Source organism: Poecilia mexicana, unplaced genomic scaffold (genome assembly GCF_051168715.1).
Source record: "Poecilia mexicana isolate PSO_F unplaced genomic scaffold, ASM5116871v1 scaffold_23, whole genome shotgun sequence".
Classification (NCBI taxonomy): Eukaryota; Metazoa; Chordata; class Actinopteri; order Cyprinodontiformes; family Poeciliidae; genus Poecilia; species Poecilia mexicana.
Genome location: NW_028263392.1, coordinates 7,332,337 through 7,350,579, shown reverse-complemented (window position 1 = coordinate 7,350,579; position 18,243 = coordinate 7,332,337). Strand labels below are relative to the sequence as shown.

The following is an 18,243-nucleotide window of genomic DNA, read 5'->3' as shown; positions in this document are numbered from 1 at the left end:
CTGCAAGCATATAGAGCTTCAGGCAATAACTTCATAAATATATTTTCTTAATATTGTCCAGGCCAACTCTTAAATGCTTATCAACTTAAGTCAAAGGTAAGGTACAAATAATTATTTGCAGTACATCATGCTGCATTTTATTGTTCAACTTTGCTGGTTAGGAATACAAACAGTGATAAAAATCACATATGGAGTTTGCTGGCAAATTGGAATAACTGAGCTCAGCCTGTATTGTGGCCCTCAAGTAACAACCATTGTTACCCATTATGTGTGAAAAAATATTTTTCCAGCCATGCATTAAATTTCAATATATCTGTACTTTATATAATACTTGGCTGGATACAAAAAACCCCTTTGAGGCTCACTTAAAAGTTTTGTTTTCTGTAAAACAAAACAAAAACAGAGATTAAACTTTTTTTATTTCATTTGCAGTGCAGGAAAAGTAAACAAAAAAAAGTTTGTAAAATATTATCTCCTCTGTGAAACTATCCGACTCACGATTATAAAATGTGAAAATCTTTAGGATGTGACGTCATAAATCAGAGGAAAGATACTTATGTTGATGCTTAATTGCATAAGTTTTGCACCTGTAATTTGTCTTCTCGTATCTCAAACTTGTTTGCTGAATTATATTTGGATTTATGGAACCAGGTTCAATATTAAGATGCTTTTAAATGTTTAGTGAAGGAAAATGCAGTCTGACAAAACTGACATTGTCTACTTCATATTTTTTTTAAAATAAGCTTCAAAATAATACTAAATGCTTTACTTCTTTTTCTTTTCTGTTAGTGAATTGTGTTGGATTTTACTTTGTCTAACGTAGATCTTCATAATCTTCATAATTTATATTCCGTATCAACTTTGGTAACCATTTTCTTTTTCAAACATTTCTTGCTTTTGCTTGAAATAGATTTATTCCTGTCCAGGACTTCAAAGAAGTCTCTGTCAAACAAAAGCTTTATTTTTATTTATCTATTAAGATAGAAGGCGGTAGATGCAGAAATGTGTCGTTTCTGCCCCACTCATATTAACATTAGCATATATTGTGCTGAACAAACACTATTTTGCATCTGTCCTACTCGAATGGATAAAAGGGTGGATTTCAGTCGAAGGACTCAGAGTCACGCGGCTAAGATTGATGCTTCTCCGTCTCATGCAAAAAGATCGTCTACATCAAGCCGTGCCTCCTCCCGCCCGTCAGTGTCCTGCACGTTCCGACAGTAAAACCGTCCGTATCAGCAAAACGTCCACAGCGGGCGCACACACAAAGTTAATTGACTTGAGAAATCACAATCAGAACATTGTCTCTATTTCTCCCTCTCTCTCTCTCTCTCTCTCTCTCTCTCACACACACACACACACACCCTTCCTCCCATTTCTCAAATACAATTTTTTTTCTAATCCAGGAACTGTAACCTTGGCTTGTAAGTTGCTTACTCAACAGACCTTGTTATGGTGCGGCAGCTTTACCACTCTTGCCTCTGCTGAAAGGTCAGCACTGTCGCAAGCGATCTCATTTCGACGCAGCCCTGCCCCGTTATGATCGGGCCATTATCATAAGCAGATTCGCAAATTGGCGTGGTAAGGGATGATGGGACCTGGGCCATGAGGTGCTTGCCGGGTGAATGCATGATTGAGAGTAGTAATGTGTGTACGGTCTGAACGTGATTCATGTTGAACAGTGGTTTGTGAGTTTCTGTCTGTAAAAGACGCTTTATAGACGAAGTTTACTTACCTGCTGGTAAGGTAAAGAAGCAAACGGCAAATTACTCATGAAAACTTACCCGACACTGGCCGTTTCCTGTCTCCCGTTTCCACCAGTAAATTGGCGGTGCCTCAAAAGAAGACGAAAAGCATGAAAAGGAAGAAGGTAGAAGAAACAGGAGACTTTTACATGTATAGACACACCAGAATGACTTGAGGGCCTGTCAGAAAGCTGAGAAAAGAGCTGAAGAGAGGAGGAAGACCGGAAAGAAAAGTCAAATAAATCTGACTGATACTCTTTCCCCAGCGGTGGGCCAAAATGCCAGACGCAGTGTAAATCACAACGCGCTGACTGTCCATCCCCGGCCTGAGCAGACGTCCCCCCCCCCACCACCAGCTGTCTTCCGCTTTATGACTCGGCCAATCATCTTATCAAGAGGCGCGGGTGCGGAGATTGATGTTTATTCAGAACTGTCCGACATAATTCAGTTACACAACCAGGAAAAAGAGACACTTGAACATTAGGCCGGCCCCGCTAAATGAACCCCAGATAATTTAATGTGCCATACAGAGGACTCAGGCCGATAGAAAAGGTTTCAAGCGTATCCATTTATCTCTCCTTTCTCCAGCAGCGAATGGAAAAGTTAAGAGTGGGTCAAGTTCACGGGTCCAAATGGTTTTGTCATGCCTTAAAATTCTTCTTAAATATTAATATTGCACACATTTGGATCGCCACACTGTTACTCTAGCGTACTGTAAAGGCCAGCCATTTAGTTCTCAAAGATGCCTGCGTGGGGTCAGATTCTTTAGGTGAGCGGTGCTAAAAGTACCAGTTTTTATTTCATAACTGATGGCGGCAGAATAATAGACAATATTATAACAACCATTAAATTGAAAGCGGAGAAAGAGACTAAGACTCTAAAATAAGGGATCCCTTTAAGGATCTAACTATCTATAGTGTAAAAATAATTAAACATTCTATCTTTTGAAGATTTTCTAGGTGATTCCACAGACATCCTCGCTGGTAAAAATGTGAACACAAGTCTTAATTTTCAGATTCCAGAGATTCTGGATTATTTGACCAACTCAGATTGTAATAGAGTTATCAGTAATTGTTATACTGTGAGTTAATGTTTAAAGCCTTTCGTCGTGGGATACTTTTCTTTCGAGTTTTGATTTTTTTAAGGCTTTCTAAAATCTTTATTAGGGTTGCCAAAAACTTTGAAGTTGGCAAATAGTCAAAATAAAACAGCAGTTCTCTTCTTTTTTTTTTTTTTTCCAGTAATAAACTTTTGCATCTATTTGATCTGACTGTAGGTATGAGCCAGTTTGTCAAAGAAGCCATGTTTCTTCGCTATTTACTCATCAACAGGGTACAAATAACCTGTTTTTTTGTTCTCTGTGACAAAAAGCAGAGTCTCGTAAAATGCGACAATAAAGTTCCGTCCTGTTGCACCTGAGCGTGGGAACAGCAGAGCCAGGTGCTGCCAATGAATTTCAGAGCAGAGGTTAATTTAGTGAGGAGAAATCTCGCTGCAATTACCTTGTTCAATGTCTTCCCTCCAGTCGCCCTCGGGGCCTGTCTGAAATGTCACCCCGGAGGAGGCACGGAGGTCTGGGGGTTTGGTGGAATGGCGATTCAAATCATGATGCACCTTTAAAAAAGAACAACCAACCACAATTTTTAATATCACAACTTCTGGAAAGGTAGGAGTGGACAGATTCTCTTTTGTAGCCCAGAGAAATACGAGAATTAAGAGGAATCGTGGAGGTTTCTCAAAAGGCTTAACTAATATGATTTTTAATAACAGCAAGGGGAGGGGGGGAGGAAAAAGGCGTGCGCCGAAATCATAATTACATTGGTAACACATACAGAACAGTTGCTTTGTTCTGTTTCAAATGGCATACATTTATTTTGGTACCGTGACAGGAGATGTCACGCAGTTAGTGACTTACCCTGGGTCCAATTTCATGTGATTTTATGGATCAGTGACAGAGTAACTCCCCACTTCCTTCATCATCCAGCACGCCTCACCCGCCCAATACACAGGGCTCCATCTTTATCACCCTCCCTGTAAGCCGAAGGGTCTGGGCTCGCCGGATCTACTGCTGAGATCTGGGAATGTCTGTAATTACTGCTCCATCTTCATCTACTCAAATCAGCTCCGATTCGAATCTTTATTTCCCCGAGGCCCCCCAGGCCTGGGCTCCTAGCTAGCTCTTACCTCCCAGGAAGGCGCAGCCAATGTCTGCGCTTTTTAATCAGACCTCGACTCAAGCTGTTCCAGCAGAGAGGAAAAAGACGGTCAAGCTGTGCCAGCAGCTTTTTCAGAAGGTGAAAGGGTTCCAGCAAAGTTCGGCCCAAATATAAACATCGACAGTCGGTTAATTCAAACGCGGCGCAGTGTGTGCAAGTCGGATGGGCAGCTGGGAGTAATATTTTCTTTTTTCACATAATTGTCTTGTGGTGTCGGCTCGTCCAACTTTTTTCGCCCGTCCAACACTTTGTCGGTTGAGTTTTCAGGTCATTAGTGAGCGACGGTGCCCTGGAATATCACACGGCACTAATGGTGCCGCAAAAAATTTGCAGAACCGAGGACTAATTTCATTAAGGGGCCTCGTTTTGCTAGCTGATGTGTTTCTCTTAGCTGCAGCTCTGACATGTATGCTAATATATAAATATCCGTGTTTGGTTTCGACACGCAGAACCAAAAGAGGAAGCAGCTCATTTGCACTTCAGAGCGTGACTTAGCAATCTCTGCAGGCCTTTGCTTATTTGCTCATCGCTTCCCCGCCCTTCTGCATTAAACGGGAACAAACCCAAACAGCGGGTAGTCCGAAAGACCCCGCATTAGAATTATAAAGAGTTTAAAAGAGGCACAAGCAAACGGCATTTACACAAACATCATCAATATTTCACCGTTTGTAAAACTCCCCTCTCCGATGTGCAGTTAAATCCTAATATCCGAGTTAATTGGATGTATCTGGTTTGCTAATTGATTGTGACTGTTTGGAAATCCCCCCACCCCCACTTACAGGCGTTCCTTTAGGACATAACTTGTCTTGGCGTAAGCGTTTCAGTGGTGTATGTACAAATAAAATTGGCCCATTTGATCAGCTGTCAGGATATTATGAGTGCATTTGTCAGTCTGGAGGCTTTTCAGTGTCAAATAAAATACTTAAACTGCTTGGAAAGAAAGATGGAATCTATTGAAACTTGTGTATTGCTTTGGGGAAAATATTTTCACTTTGAGCTAGGCAAAAAAAAAATCTAAAGATGTTTTCAGCTGGTCGTAGCAACTCCTTCCATATTTGCTGTGTGTCTTACATGGCTTCTAGTAGAATGTAAATGTGAGTTTTTAGGTCAGTTTTTCTTTAACAGGTTAATAATTACTACTGTTTCATAAAGTGTCAGATTTGATGGCTTGATGAGGCTTTCTTTCACATGTCAGAGTTTGTATGATTGTGTTGGGATGCCTTTCTAATTCATGCTTTACATTGTCTGACCTTTAAGTTGAAATAAATGGCCTAACCCTAAGAGATGTTGAAAGCTTGGAATGTTGTTGTTTTTGTCCTACACTGTTAAAAATGTCCACAACTTTATTCCTGATCTGTCTTGTGGGTTCACTGGTCTTTGGGGTGCTGTTTGCATCACTGATGTCCTTCATCAAACTTCTGAGGCCTTGGATCAATTACTGCGATAAAACTATACACACTATTTACCATCTAGATTTTATTCAGAAGCATCAACACAAAAAAAGGAAGCTAAATACACGTGAGATTTTCCGATGTAGAGAAAAAAAAGAACGTGCATCACATGAAATCCTGATAAAAATACGTTGAAGGTTTCAAAATGTGAAAAGTTCAAGGCGTATAAGTATTTTTGCAAGGCGGTGAACAAAAGTTAAAAAAAATAAAAATGCTTGTACCTTAGTGAACATGTGCCAAATAAATTGGAGAGTCAGCTTGAGTAAACCCAGAGGCCTAATTAGGTACATAAATTCAAAGAACATAATGTATGAGAAGGATGAGCGAAATGGTAGGTTAATGCCGCGCGGAGCAGAAATTCGCCCCGCTGACATCACGGGGCCACAGATGACCGCACGGCGTCCTGGAGGGTCTTTTGAAGTGTGCATTGTAGCCGAGGCCCGGGCTACAAATCACCTCTGCCCAAAATAAAGCACACTAGACACACACGGGCTCAAGTGCATTCATATCCCCCCCGACACAAGCCAAGTAATAACGAGGAGTGAAAACAAGTAGAGAGCAGTGGAGATGAGAGGGAATAATGGAAAGAGTGGGTACTCCTGTCTTAGAATGCCATGGAGGACATCCATTTGTTGTTTTCTTTTCCCCCCCCCTCCTTTGGAAAATGGTAAATATGCCGATCATGTAAACTATGATGACAATCTCATGAATATAAGAGCATGTTTGGATGTGTGCCTCGTCTTCCTAATGCATCACTCATGCTTTGCGTCTGCTCGGCGATCGCGGAGCTAATCAAAGCCAAACACCGTCATGCATTTGTAGAGGAGAGATACTTGACGGCTTTTAACTCGGCAGAGGTGGAGCAGTGGAGGAAAAAGAAAATAAAGATCCATAATACCCTTCCTCCTCCTCCTCTTCCCACTACTGCTACATACACCACCCCCTGGACCCTCACCCCCCAGGTGGGCTGCTCATTAAATGGTTACCGTGCGGCAGGTGTTCGGTCACAGAGCATTGAGAGAGAGGGTGCTTGGAGTGGCAGAAATCATGAGATGAATCGGGAAGCAGTTAGAGCGATGAAAACACGCGGAAACAGCCACGTTCAGCACAAACACGCAAGCGAGGAAAGTGCTCACAAACACAATCAAGGTGGTGGTGAACAGCTGTTTGGAGCAAATCCCTGGTGGCACTGGTTCCCTGTGTACCACGGATTTCTCTCTGGGTGGCCCTACCGCAGCCGATTCTCAATTCAGAACATAAACTTTCAGTATTTTTTTAGATTATTCAAAACCTGTTAGGAACACATTTTTAGTGTTATGGTGTTTGGAAACCTTGTAGATATATCTTTAAATAGGACAGCAATTATGTTTTATGGTATTTTTACAATTGATCCTCTAGTCTTATTTTTTCCCGACCTTGTTCTGGTTCAGCATCATATCCATGCAAAGTTGCTATTGATCATAGAAGATGGTGACAAAACCAGGCTGGGATTTATTTTAATCGACGCTGGAGGTCGTCCCACCAGATGTCCTCTCACTTGGCTTCTCTCATTGAGGAGGAGCAGAGGCTCTGAACGGAGCCCTTTCTGCGTAACTGAGCTTCTCAGCCTCTCTCTAGTCCAGACATGTTGAGAAATCTCATTTTGGCCACTTATGTCCATAGTCTCATTCTTTCAGGCACTACCCAAAGCTTTAGTCCACAGACTAAGGTAGGAAGGTATAGAATGACCAGAAAATTGAGGACAAAACAGTAATCTGTACCCGTCTGTCTTCACCATGACAGAGCAATACATCACCCGCATCGCTGCACACAAAGCACCGATCTAACTATCGATCTTATGCTCCATTTCCCACTTATTTAAATACGTGTCGTCTTTAAACATTTCACCCTCTTTTTTTCAACCTTAAGGCAGATACTAGCACCATCTAGTTCTCTTCTGGAAAGCACCAAAATATATATCTTTTTGCAGGTTGTGCTATTTTTAAGCAGGAATGCCAGTCCCCAGTCTTTTAGCAAATTTTGCTTCCTTTTTATCCCCCCTATCAGACTGATTATTTCCCTGCCTGTCTGGTCCTCCATCCCATAGTTTCTCGTCTGATTCAATTAATATTCAGACAAAGTGAGTGTGAAGTACAAAAATAAAAAAAATAAAAAAATCAATTCATCATGCTCCAAAATCACATCTTCTCTTCTTTTGTGATTTTGTAACGGTCCTTTACATACATACGCCCTTTAGAATGCTGAGAGCCTGTTCTGATTGTGCTCTGCCTTTTTTTTTTTCTCTCTCCATCTTTCTTCGGCCCCAAGGAGGATATTGTCTTGTCTTTGCCGCGCCGGGCTCTGACAAACCCTAACTCGTGTATGTGCTTGCACCGGCATCCCAAACAAGCGTGTGTGCCTGCTTGTATACAGGGACCGCTTGTTATTCCCAGGGTTGAGGCTCACTGAGGCCCGTGTTTCTGTGTGTTTACAGCTCTGGGGGCTTGTTGCCTCCTGACTACAACAAAGACTGATGAATAAATAACATCCTACTCTCTCTAGCTTACTCTCTCTGAGGCCTTGAAGTTTGTGCGCGCATGTGTGCCTCTGTGTGTGTGTACATATATGTTTGTATCCGTATTTGTGAGTTTCTGCGTATGGTGTGTAAACCCATTCCTGTTTGTGACCATGCATTTCTCAGCGTGTGTGTGCGTGTGTGTGTGTGTGCGTGTGCATCTTCAGTATCTCTCAACGGACCAGGCTCTCCTTCATCTGGCTGATTCCTGGCCCCTCTTGGCAGCAATCCCTCATAGAGGGATTGCTCTCTGAGGTTGCAAGGGACAAACACACAGACAGAGGGGAAAACATCCTCTTTATCCTACACATCAGTAGGAATATGCAGAAGCCTGCGTGTGTATGCGTGTGTACGTGTGTGTGTGTGTGTGTTGACATGTCCGCGTGTGTGTATGTGCAAGCTCGGGATTTTGAGGAAAGCAAGATCCATAGAAAAATAATGCATTACTCCCCTAAGAGGCACAACCACAAGCAGTCACTTTCTTTCAAATACGCTGCTTTACTTAACCCTTGGAGTTTAAATTAAACTCTCCTTGAACTTGGTAACAGTATAAAGGTATAGTGAGGATTTAAAAAGTTGTGCTTAAAAAAAATAAACTGTTGTGTTATTGAGATCCTGGAGAAAGTTCAGAATTGACCAGAGTTCTTCCTGGTTGCATGTAATATAGAATTATGCATGAGTTGACCAGATCCATACTGACAATATCTGGGGGATGTATGTTTAAACACAGCCAGCTCTTTGATACCCAACTTAGATTCCAATATTTACGCAGGTTCTAAACTAAAATCTATAATCATGATTAAATCTAAATGATTCAAATACAACATCCTCAGCTTCAGAATGATAAGTTATGTGATGAAAATCTTTATACTGCGATCGGGGAAATTAATTCAAATCTCAATTCAGCTTCCTGTCATGTAATATGACCATGTTGCAATCAAATATTAGCCAACAAAGCCATTTTATGCAAAAAAATTTATTTGAGTATGCTTGAAAAAAACAAAAAACAAAAAACAAACAAAAAAACAGCAAGTAAGAATCAATACCAAAATTCACCAAAACAGTTTCACCTCTTTACCTCAAGTTGTCACATCTTTGATTTGTCCAACAGTTCTCTGCCTCACAAAACCAACGATACATTAAAGATGACCCATAATCCAACATTGGAAATAACAATGGTCTCATTCATGTTTTCGCTTCTGGGATGCAGAATTCTATTTTGTGCTATAATTTCCGACATTTCCTAGCTGAAAGAAGGCTAAGACACGTTTCACCTTGCCAACACAAAAGATGTAGTAAAATCATGTCACTGCCACCCATAGCTCCTAAAAATTAAACAATTAGAGCAAGCTACCCATTTTTTCCCACTTTTTTTTTTTTATATATAAATGGTTTGGTGAAGCCATATACCACTTGTTATTCAAGGTTTTAAGCCCTGTAGGAAATCCTGCATCAGCCTTCGCCTATTGCCAAATTCCTCCTATTTAAACTGACTGGCCCCATCTGCATAACAACTTTATTGCCATGGGGAAAAGCAATGAGAGTTAATGCACCAACCAACAAATAAAATGCCTCTCTGCGAGTAATCTTTAAGCGATTCCTACGCTGGCTATAAACGGGTCTCTTGTTAGCGCTATAGCAGCCCGATATTCATTTGTCTCTCGCAGCTGCTTACGAAACATGAGCAGGAGGGGGAAGTGGTTTTATTTACATGACATTATGTTACATCAAGTGGTTGCACTCAATTAGGGAAGCCATCACAATGGTTTTAAGTCTCTAATACAGTCTGCTGAAAGGGACCATGACTTGCTAATAGGGTGTAATTCCTTTTGTATCAGTATCCATGTGCGATGGCAAGAAGGGAAGGGAGGAGAGGGGAGGGGGCAAATCCGTATCATCAGTAAAAACAATGCATCAATTAAGCAATTAGTGAGGAACAAACTGGGCAGCTTTCCAAACCCTCCCAATAAGGCACTGTGCCAAGGGGGCTTGTAATGTTCATTATACCCACATCACAGAGACGGAAAGGGAGAGAGAGAGAGAGAGCAAAAGAGAGAGGCTTGTCTTTTCATTTGCAAAGTCGAGGCATTTGTCTGCCAGCATGGAGACGTTTTGTTTCACCAGATGTGCTTTTTAGTGAGGCCACATGGTCGGTCAGGGCTGGGGAGAAGGTGCGCGCGAGCGAGCGCGTCTCGCGTACGGGGTGGCACCGAGCGGCCTCTTGGCTGCCATCTGATTAATTAAGACTTGAAAGGGGCCCAGTGGCAGCAGGGTTTTAATTGTGGTAATTGGGGTTAATAAGGTGCCATTACATGCGCTGATCACAAGTATTGTTTCATCCAGATGGGCAAATTGAGCAGGGTTAAACACTGATGGTATAAAGGATGGGAGGAAAAGGAGGAAGAAAAGGGTTGTTGGGGGTTTGGGGGGGTTGTGGAGGAGAGGGAGACTTGGCAGGCTTTCATGGCACTTGTTTCTGCATGTTAACACCATGTATTCCCTGTCGGGTAGTCAAAGCCTAACACACCGCGAGGATAGAAGTAAATCAGCAAACCTGCAGTGGTTTTAAACAATAAAACTTTTCAAAACGTGCTAACTTTACATGCAGATATTACACATAATTGCATTTTAACAAAGCCTGTTTAACTCCTACTTCCTTCTTTAACAACAAAGATCATTGATTTTTACAGATTTACTTTGGCCTAGTCAAAGTGGACTTAAATCCAACTAAGTTTCTGTTGTGTGACCCTGATCAGGTCATCCATGCTCAGAAATCTTCCAATTGTGCCAAATGAAAACAGTTCTGCTAAGAAGAGAAACCCATAACTCATCCACACAGATGACAAAACCAAATTCTGGGTACCATGAAAACTTACTGGCAATTAATAGTCATTACTTTTCCACACAGAGCCAGGCTGGTTTGAATAGTTTTCCCCCCCTTAATTCAAATTTACACTTAACTGCTGTTTGTATTTTATCAAGTGATTCGTAATACAATTAAACTGTATAAAGCTCTTACACATGTGAGTGACAAACACAGAAATAGTTGAGGCACAGAATTAGTCAGCTCTTTATGGCCTACAGGTACAATGACAAAAAGCTAACCAGTGTTCATCATACTGGATACTATAAGGTATGTCCCCTGCTACACAAGCAGTCTACTAATGCCAATCCAGGCAGTGTAAGCATGGAAAGAGAAAATCCATGCTTTTCTTCTTATGACAGGTGTGTACTCCTTCCTCTGATTTAGAGTCGTTGCGATGGTGGCATGCCAAAATTTACCATCTGCCTGCTACTCTAGTTCCTGTAAGGCCACTTGAAAACCAAGCCTTTAGAACAAACTGTTTATCCATTGGAAAGACAAAGTTCAGATATGACACATGGTACTTGCAGGCTGTGCTAAATCTGTCATAAAAGCGAAAGATATTGCAACCAGTGAGATTTTTGCTTCCTTTAGCTCCACTTTGTTGTTTTTTTCCCCCATATTGGTAGGTTATGCGTATCCAGAACCTTCCATCAAGAGAGAATGGACTGCATTATGCCCTTCTCCTCTCTAGGAGGTGCTTTTGTGTGTCCTGGTGATTTGAGCTAACACGGCAAAGCTCTGTGGAGTGTGTCTTCTTCAGCTGCTGACAGCAAGTATAAAGAAGGGAGCCGCTGATAAAGATGGAGAAAGAGTGAGACAAGAAGAAGGAGGAAAAAAGAGGGATGGATCATCACTGGTGGTGCGGCACTGCTACGTTGTCTACCTTTCTGTCAGTGGAGAGACAGAAGAATGCAGGGCCAATTAATCAAAGTCAGCTGTAGCTGAGTGCCTGAAGTCAGTCATGATCCCCACCGCAACACACATACACATACACACAAACCCTTCCACCCTTTCCAGCTGTGCCTGGCTCCGATGGGGAGTACGAGCACACACCACCACCGTCTTCTGGGGACCCCCAGTGGATGGTGTTCTTATATTGACCATAAAGTGACACATTAACCTTTAAACAATCTGCACAGCATCAGCCCAACCCGTCCCGACCGAGTCGGAAGCAAAGTCATCCCACTAGGAGAGAGTGGAGTCCTTCCGTTTCAACGATATGCATAACTCTGAGCGTCTCGTTCCCCTGTGAACCCAAAATGCGGAGATCATCTCCCTTACTCCTCCATAAATTTGTCAAAGTGGCACTTCTGCATAAAAGCAGACTTTAAGGAACAGCACATTTAAACCAAAGGCGCCGTCGCCTCTTCATCTCTCGTCAGATGTAATGCTCACCTATATACATTTTTTTGTTCTTCTTTTTGCCTCTGTCAGACTCTCATCCTCATAAAAACAGAAAGAAAATTATCTCCACATTGTACAACATCACTTTTTGCCATCTGAAACATTTTTTTTTCTGTTTCTCTGATCTTTACCGCTGCTACTGCAACAACTGTCAGTCAGGCCAATTTGCCCATCTCCATTTCTGCTGCAAAAGTTGCTTAAATGGCTAGATCTCTCTCTCTTATTTATTTATTTGTTTTACAAATTAGGTAAAATACTTAACTTGACGATGCTTAAACAACCATGCAACATACTGGTTTGTTTTTTGGGATGGAGTGAGAACGACTGAAAATGGAAGATTGATTTTATTTTTATTTTTCTGTTGGCTGCAATAAGAGTAAAGTTTTATATTTGTGAGGGTTCTTACATAGACCAGCCAGAGAGACGCTGAATGGAATGAATGGAATCCAAAAATAATCTTAATTTATTACAAAAAAGTTCAAAAATAAACAATGAAGAATTGGGTCCAAAACTGAGGTCAACATAAACTACAACTCGGGTGGTAACACAAAGAACTCAAGAACAAAAATGACCTAACAAACAAGACATGAGGAGAACTTATAGTGGCTTATCAGACCACTGCTGAATTAAACATACAAGAACTTAAACAAATAATAGTCAATACAATACCAAATCTTTAAATTAAACACACATTAAAGAAATGGTCAAATTAAACTAAAGAAAACCAAATTTCCTCAATGTTATTGAACAATTTCTTAATATTTCTGTAAAATCAAACATAAATTCAATATGTTTTATACTCTATGTAAGATCTTGACCTAAAAATAATATATCAGGCAAAAATGTAAAGGTATTACATATAGAAATGACATACAAGGTTAAATTAGAAACTCACTCTGTAGCACAACATGTCTATGACTTGTATCACCGCCTGCTGTAAATGACAATATACACTGCTGCCATCTTATCCAAACATAACTTGTAGATAACAGGTAAAATATAGAGCTATGTATATTTCAGCCTTTGCCTGGAGACACTACCAAAGATGATTAACATATTTAGATTCATATAATTGAAAAGTAGTAGTAAATTAATAGCTTTACCTTAACTTTTTATGCATACAGAGTATTCACTTTAATCCTGTCTTAATTTTACCCTTGTAGGGAATCTGCCAGCTTCTGCAACCGAGAATTGGACCACCAGGGCACCCTCCCAGGACACGCTGGAGGGATGTTCATATCCACATACCCATGTTTGTTCTTTGAGAAGATTGGAGAAATCATTACCTGGACAGTGGTCTCTTCAGATGTCCTGTCTTCTAATACCATTTTCATCAAAGCAGAAGTTGAGTATTCAGACTCTTTTGTCGCCTTCTCACAGTAAACTTCCCCAGCCAGGGAAGCATCGGAAAGAAAAACATCAAAAAGCGCGGCAGATGTAACACGCTGTCACTCAAGATATCGTACAGCAAGGACTTCTAGCGTGACCTCTGGGCTTAAGTGTCTTCTTTTCACAGTTAACGTCCGCAGCCGAGGAAGTTTGCTCTTTTCTCAGAGCATTAGTTGAGTCTGACACTCAGCTGAGTTTAAAGACTCAACTGACTCTGGAAACTCAACTGGGCTTAAAGACTCAATCAAGTCTGAATACTCAGGATCTCTTGAACTAAAAACATCAAGATTGGAGAATTTTTTCTCCAATTCAGAATAATCCGTTGACCTTTCATCTGATTTTTCCACTTCACTATCAAAGAAATCTTTCTCTCCATCATCAGCCTCTTCAAGGGTATCGTCTTCCGATTCCTTTTTTGTTTGTATGGCTTGCTTCTGATTGTTGCTATGGAAATGGTCAAATCAGTTCTGCATGACTCAAACTATTAACCCTTTGCAATTGCGTCACTTAATCATTCGAGGCGCCATGACGGACGTCGGAAGTGAAGGACGGGAGTATTGAACAGAGTGACTTAAGTTATTTTCCCAAGTTGTTTTTAGCAATTTATTCATGGCTTCTTGTTTGAGTGGAGATAACTTGCCTGTGAACGTAACAAACCTGATTGGAGCTCATAGATGGTGATATTAACAAAAGTTGGAAATATCTAGGGTTAATAATAGGGTTATTTTACCTTGCGCCTGTATTTTACCATTTTATGCGTCTTTGCCTTGGTGCTTTACAGCCACTGTAGTTTCTGAATGTTCAATAAACGACAAACTTGGACTAATTACCTCGTTCTATGTGAGTATGCGTCATCCACAACAAACAACACAGTAAATATGTTTCATTAAGAATTTAACAAACAAATGACTTCTACTGTGATATTATGTGAAATTAAATTGTCTAATTTAAAAAAAAAAATAGTGTGGTGCTCTCTGGCATCTTGCTTTGAGCTCAGAGTCTGGGAAGCTTTTCTTTTATCAAATGATTTTTTTTTGCTTCTTATTTAGTGGAAATATTGATGTTGAGATTTTCTCCAAAATAATAACATTTTTCAAATCTAAATAGCTCCACTGTTGAAAATGAAGCTGTAACATTCACAAATGACATTGAAATAAAATCCAGTCCAACGTCTGGTTTGAGGTGATTCCTCTGGATCCTGTTGGAGGAAAAATATGCCAACTTCAGAAGATGTGCTTTTAACCTAACAGAGCTCTGTGTTTCCTCCTGTCAGTATGAGAGTCAGGGTGAGGAGGCGCCATGTTAGGAAGATGAAGTGGAAGCTGCAGGACCTTCAGAACAAACAGGTCATGATGCTAGGCTACTGATTATCAATATGTCTGTACACAGGATCAATATAACCAGTTTAAAAGCTAAAATGAATGGTTATATGCCAGACATGGAAAACGGGGATGCACTCCATGCCATGATGTTCAGAATTTAGGTCTCATGGCATCTCAACGCGACAACATTGCCAGTCAATAGGTTGAGGGAAATATAGCTCCATTTTGTAGCAATTCAAGAGCTACCCAGCTTTTATCGCTTTGCAAAAAAATTAAACAGCACAGAAATTCCAAAGCACACAAAGAAGAAGCAGTTTATATATATATATATATATACACATACTTTTGTCATAGTACCTCCAAGAATTTAAAACTACTTTCACCCCTGGTTCCATCCTAGTTTTACCTGTACAATATCAGTCTGCCTTTCATTTCTCAGAGAGCAGAGGTTTGTTTCCCTGCCCTTCTTAACACTGGCTCACTATCTAAGAGACTCTTCAGATTTACATAAGCAGTCATGGCCTCATATCCCCCCAAACTAAAGATAATCTCATTGAAATTACACTACAGGTCAATTATGTGTTTGTGATTAAGCTAATGTTCATTGACTTATTTACTCTGCTTTCAAATGCAACCCAGATCCAATGCAAAATTCTCAAAGTAACTATAGCAGTAAAGTAAGCAAAGACAAAGCAAGATTTTTGCTCGTTTTAAAAGTGTTACCCATGATTTCTCATGTGCGCCAACACAGTTTTAGAAAAGCTAAACATTTAAAACGGAAACCCATCCTTCAAATGGAATTTCTTCTCCCTTTTTTCTTAAACTCGCATCATACACTCCTAATGCTCCCTGACGTAAAAGCCAGATGAACCTCTAATGGAGTCGATGGGGAGCCAGCATTTACCACATCTGAGGCAAACGGGCAGGTCTCCTCTGCTTTTTGCACCACTGAGACCCTCTACGCTCAGCTCTCTATTAACACCTTCTCCAACAGCTTCTTCTGCACAAAGCCCTCAACGCTCCACCGTGTACCCCACTGAGCCCTGCTAGCCAGTCCGAGTTTTCCACGGCTCTTCTTTGATGTGTGCCAGTGTTCAACACGCTGCCTTCTTTTGTCAAGGCACCGCCGAGACAATTGGTGCAGACAAAGATAACAGCTCGCATTACGTTTTGGGAGGCTCCTCGCCAGTGAGGTTGTGGAAAGAAATGTAAAAAAGCTGCAGAAAGGTCCTATTGGGTGTGACAGCAACCCACGATGTTCAGCTGGAGAACTGCCCGCAAGGATGCGGGCTCTTCCTGTAGCATCCATCAACAGCTGTCCAAGAGGTGGTTAAAAAAAAAAAAAGAAAAAAGAAAAAAAAGACAACTTTACACATTTAAAAGAACTCTGCTTAACAATGGCAAGTGAATCTGACATTAACCCACTGTAGACAGAGTGGGGCTTTGCAAAACAGACAATGACCTTTAAAAGACAATATGCTAATAAATAGCCGCAGCGAGGGCCTCGGCACTCCAGACAAAGGGACCTTGGGAAACCGGCGGAGTTTTAATCAGGTGCAGCTCTTTCAAAAAGAGCCCGTGGCCACATAATTGATCCCAAAAGGTATGTCCCTACGCAGAACCTTGGGATGCCGTTCCATTACTATAAAGAACTAATAGCGCTCTTTGTTTTGCTCTCCGGGAGGATGGGGAGATTTAAAACTATTGTATATTCTTGCACTACAAAGGCCACAAATGGTAAGCATTTTAATGATAAAAATGTTTTGATGTCTTACACCTACTGAATATGGAAGGAGGGCCGGTATGTTCTTTTTGCCCCTCTGGTGACGATGCATAAGCAAACAGCCGGGGCCGAGAAAAAAAAACTTAAAAAGGAAGAAAAAAGTTATTTAAAAAGTCACTGAATCAGTGGTATTACAGATTCAGCTAGGAATAATTTTGTTTGTTTAAATATGTGTGTTTAGGAGTGTGTGAAGGTGCCTACCGAAAGTGCCCTCGCTGGATGAAACTGATTTGCTGCTATAGCAGCAAAAGCCTTAAGTTGCGAGAGCAAGGCAACAGATTAGAATTCTATCAGCATTTCTGCATATTTCAGATTCTTGTGCGTACTCCATTACTTTGAGTGTGCACAAATACGGGCTTATTCACACATTTTACCTCCAACCAACAGCTTCAGTTTTGTATAATACACCAGAATAAAGCAGTGTAAAGTAAAAGGGAATATGGTATGTGTATATATATATATATATATATATATATATATATATATATATATATATATATATATATATATATATATATATATATATATTATATATCTGAACATGTGGTTTGCATTTATACTCTGCCTTCTGAGTCTTAAGTTTATCTTCAGTTGCTTTACACAACAAGAGATATTTGTCCATCCTTTCTCACAAAGTAGCCAAATATCAATCAGATTGGATGGAGAGCATCTGTGGAACATTTTCTTGACTCTTACAACAGATGTGCAATTTAATTTAGGTCTGGACTTTGACTGGGCCTTTCTAACACAGGAATATGACTGGATATAAAACATTCCTTTATTGGACTTGCAGCATGTTTAGGATGATTTCCCTCTTGGAGCCTGATCCTTTGATTGAAAAACATGTTTTATTTTAGCATTGTCCTGCATTTAGCTTCATCAGTCTTCCTGTTGTCTCTGAAAAGCTTCCATTTCTGATAAGCTCACATCATGATGATGCTGCCACTGTGTTTCACAAAGGGAAAGTGTTAGGCGCAGTGTTACTTTTTCCACCACATAGCGATCTGCATGTTGGGCAAACATTTAAATTTTGATCTCAAATGATCAGAGCAATTGGCCCAGTGTGTTCCTTTGTCTTGATTTCTCTCCTTCATTGTTCTTGAACAAACCTCTAAAGACTTCACATACCAGCTGCAGTTATATCATTTAAATCACATACTGAATATACTTATTTATTAGGTGACTTCTGAAGGCAACAGTCAGTCCATTTTGTTAAAGAGTATCAGAATAAAGTGTTTAAATATAAATGCAGTCCACACCTTTTAGAATTTCATTTGAAAGAAAATGTAAAAGTTCTTTTGAACATTAATGCTTTACATGTGGACGGTGCATTCAGGGTGCAGTTTTTCCATCACAATGTAGCCCATCACTATTAGGGCTCCTAATAAACGCAAACTGCGATTTTCAGATTCTGTTTTCGCCAAATTCTTTGACAGCATGCACTACTTTGTGTTTATCTACATCTTATGGCACTATTAAAATACACAGAATTATGGTTTGACTAAGAAGAAAC

At 40.5% G+C, this 18,243-nt stretch overlaps 1 long non-coding RNA gene across 1 annotated transcript in view; it reads right to left on the bottom strand.

The window, feature by feature from the left end:
* Nucleotides 1–2,842: 2,842 nt before the first annotated feature.
* LOC106906623 (uncharacterized) overlaps nt 2,843–18,243 on the bottom strand; it is an 85,439-nt gene continuing 70,038 nt past the window's right edge. Inside the window, exon 3 of the long non-coding RNA XR_015762132.1 lies at nt 2,843–3,359. This is a non-coding gene — a long non-coding RNA (uncharacterized LOC106906623). The remainder of the gene's footprint in view (nt 3,360–18,243) is intronic.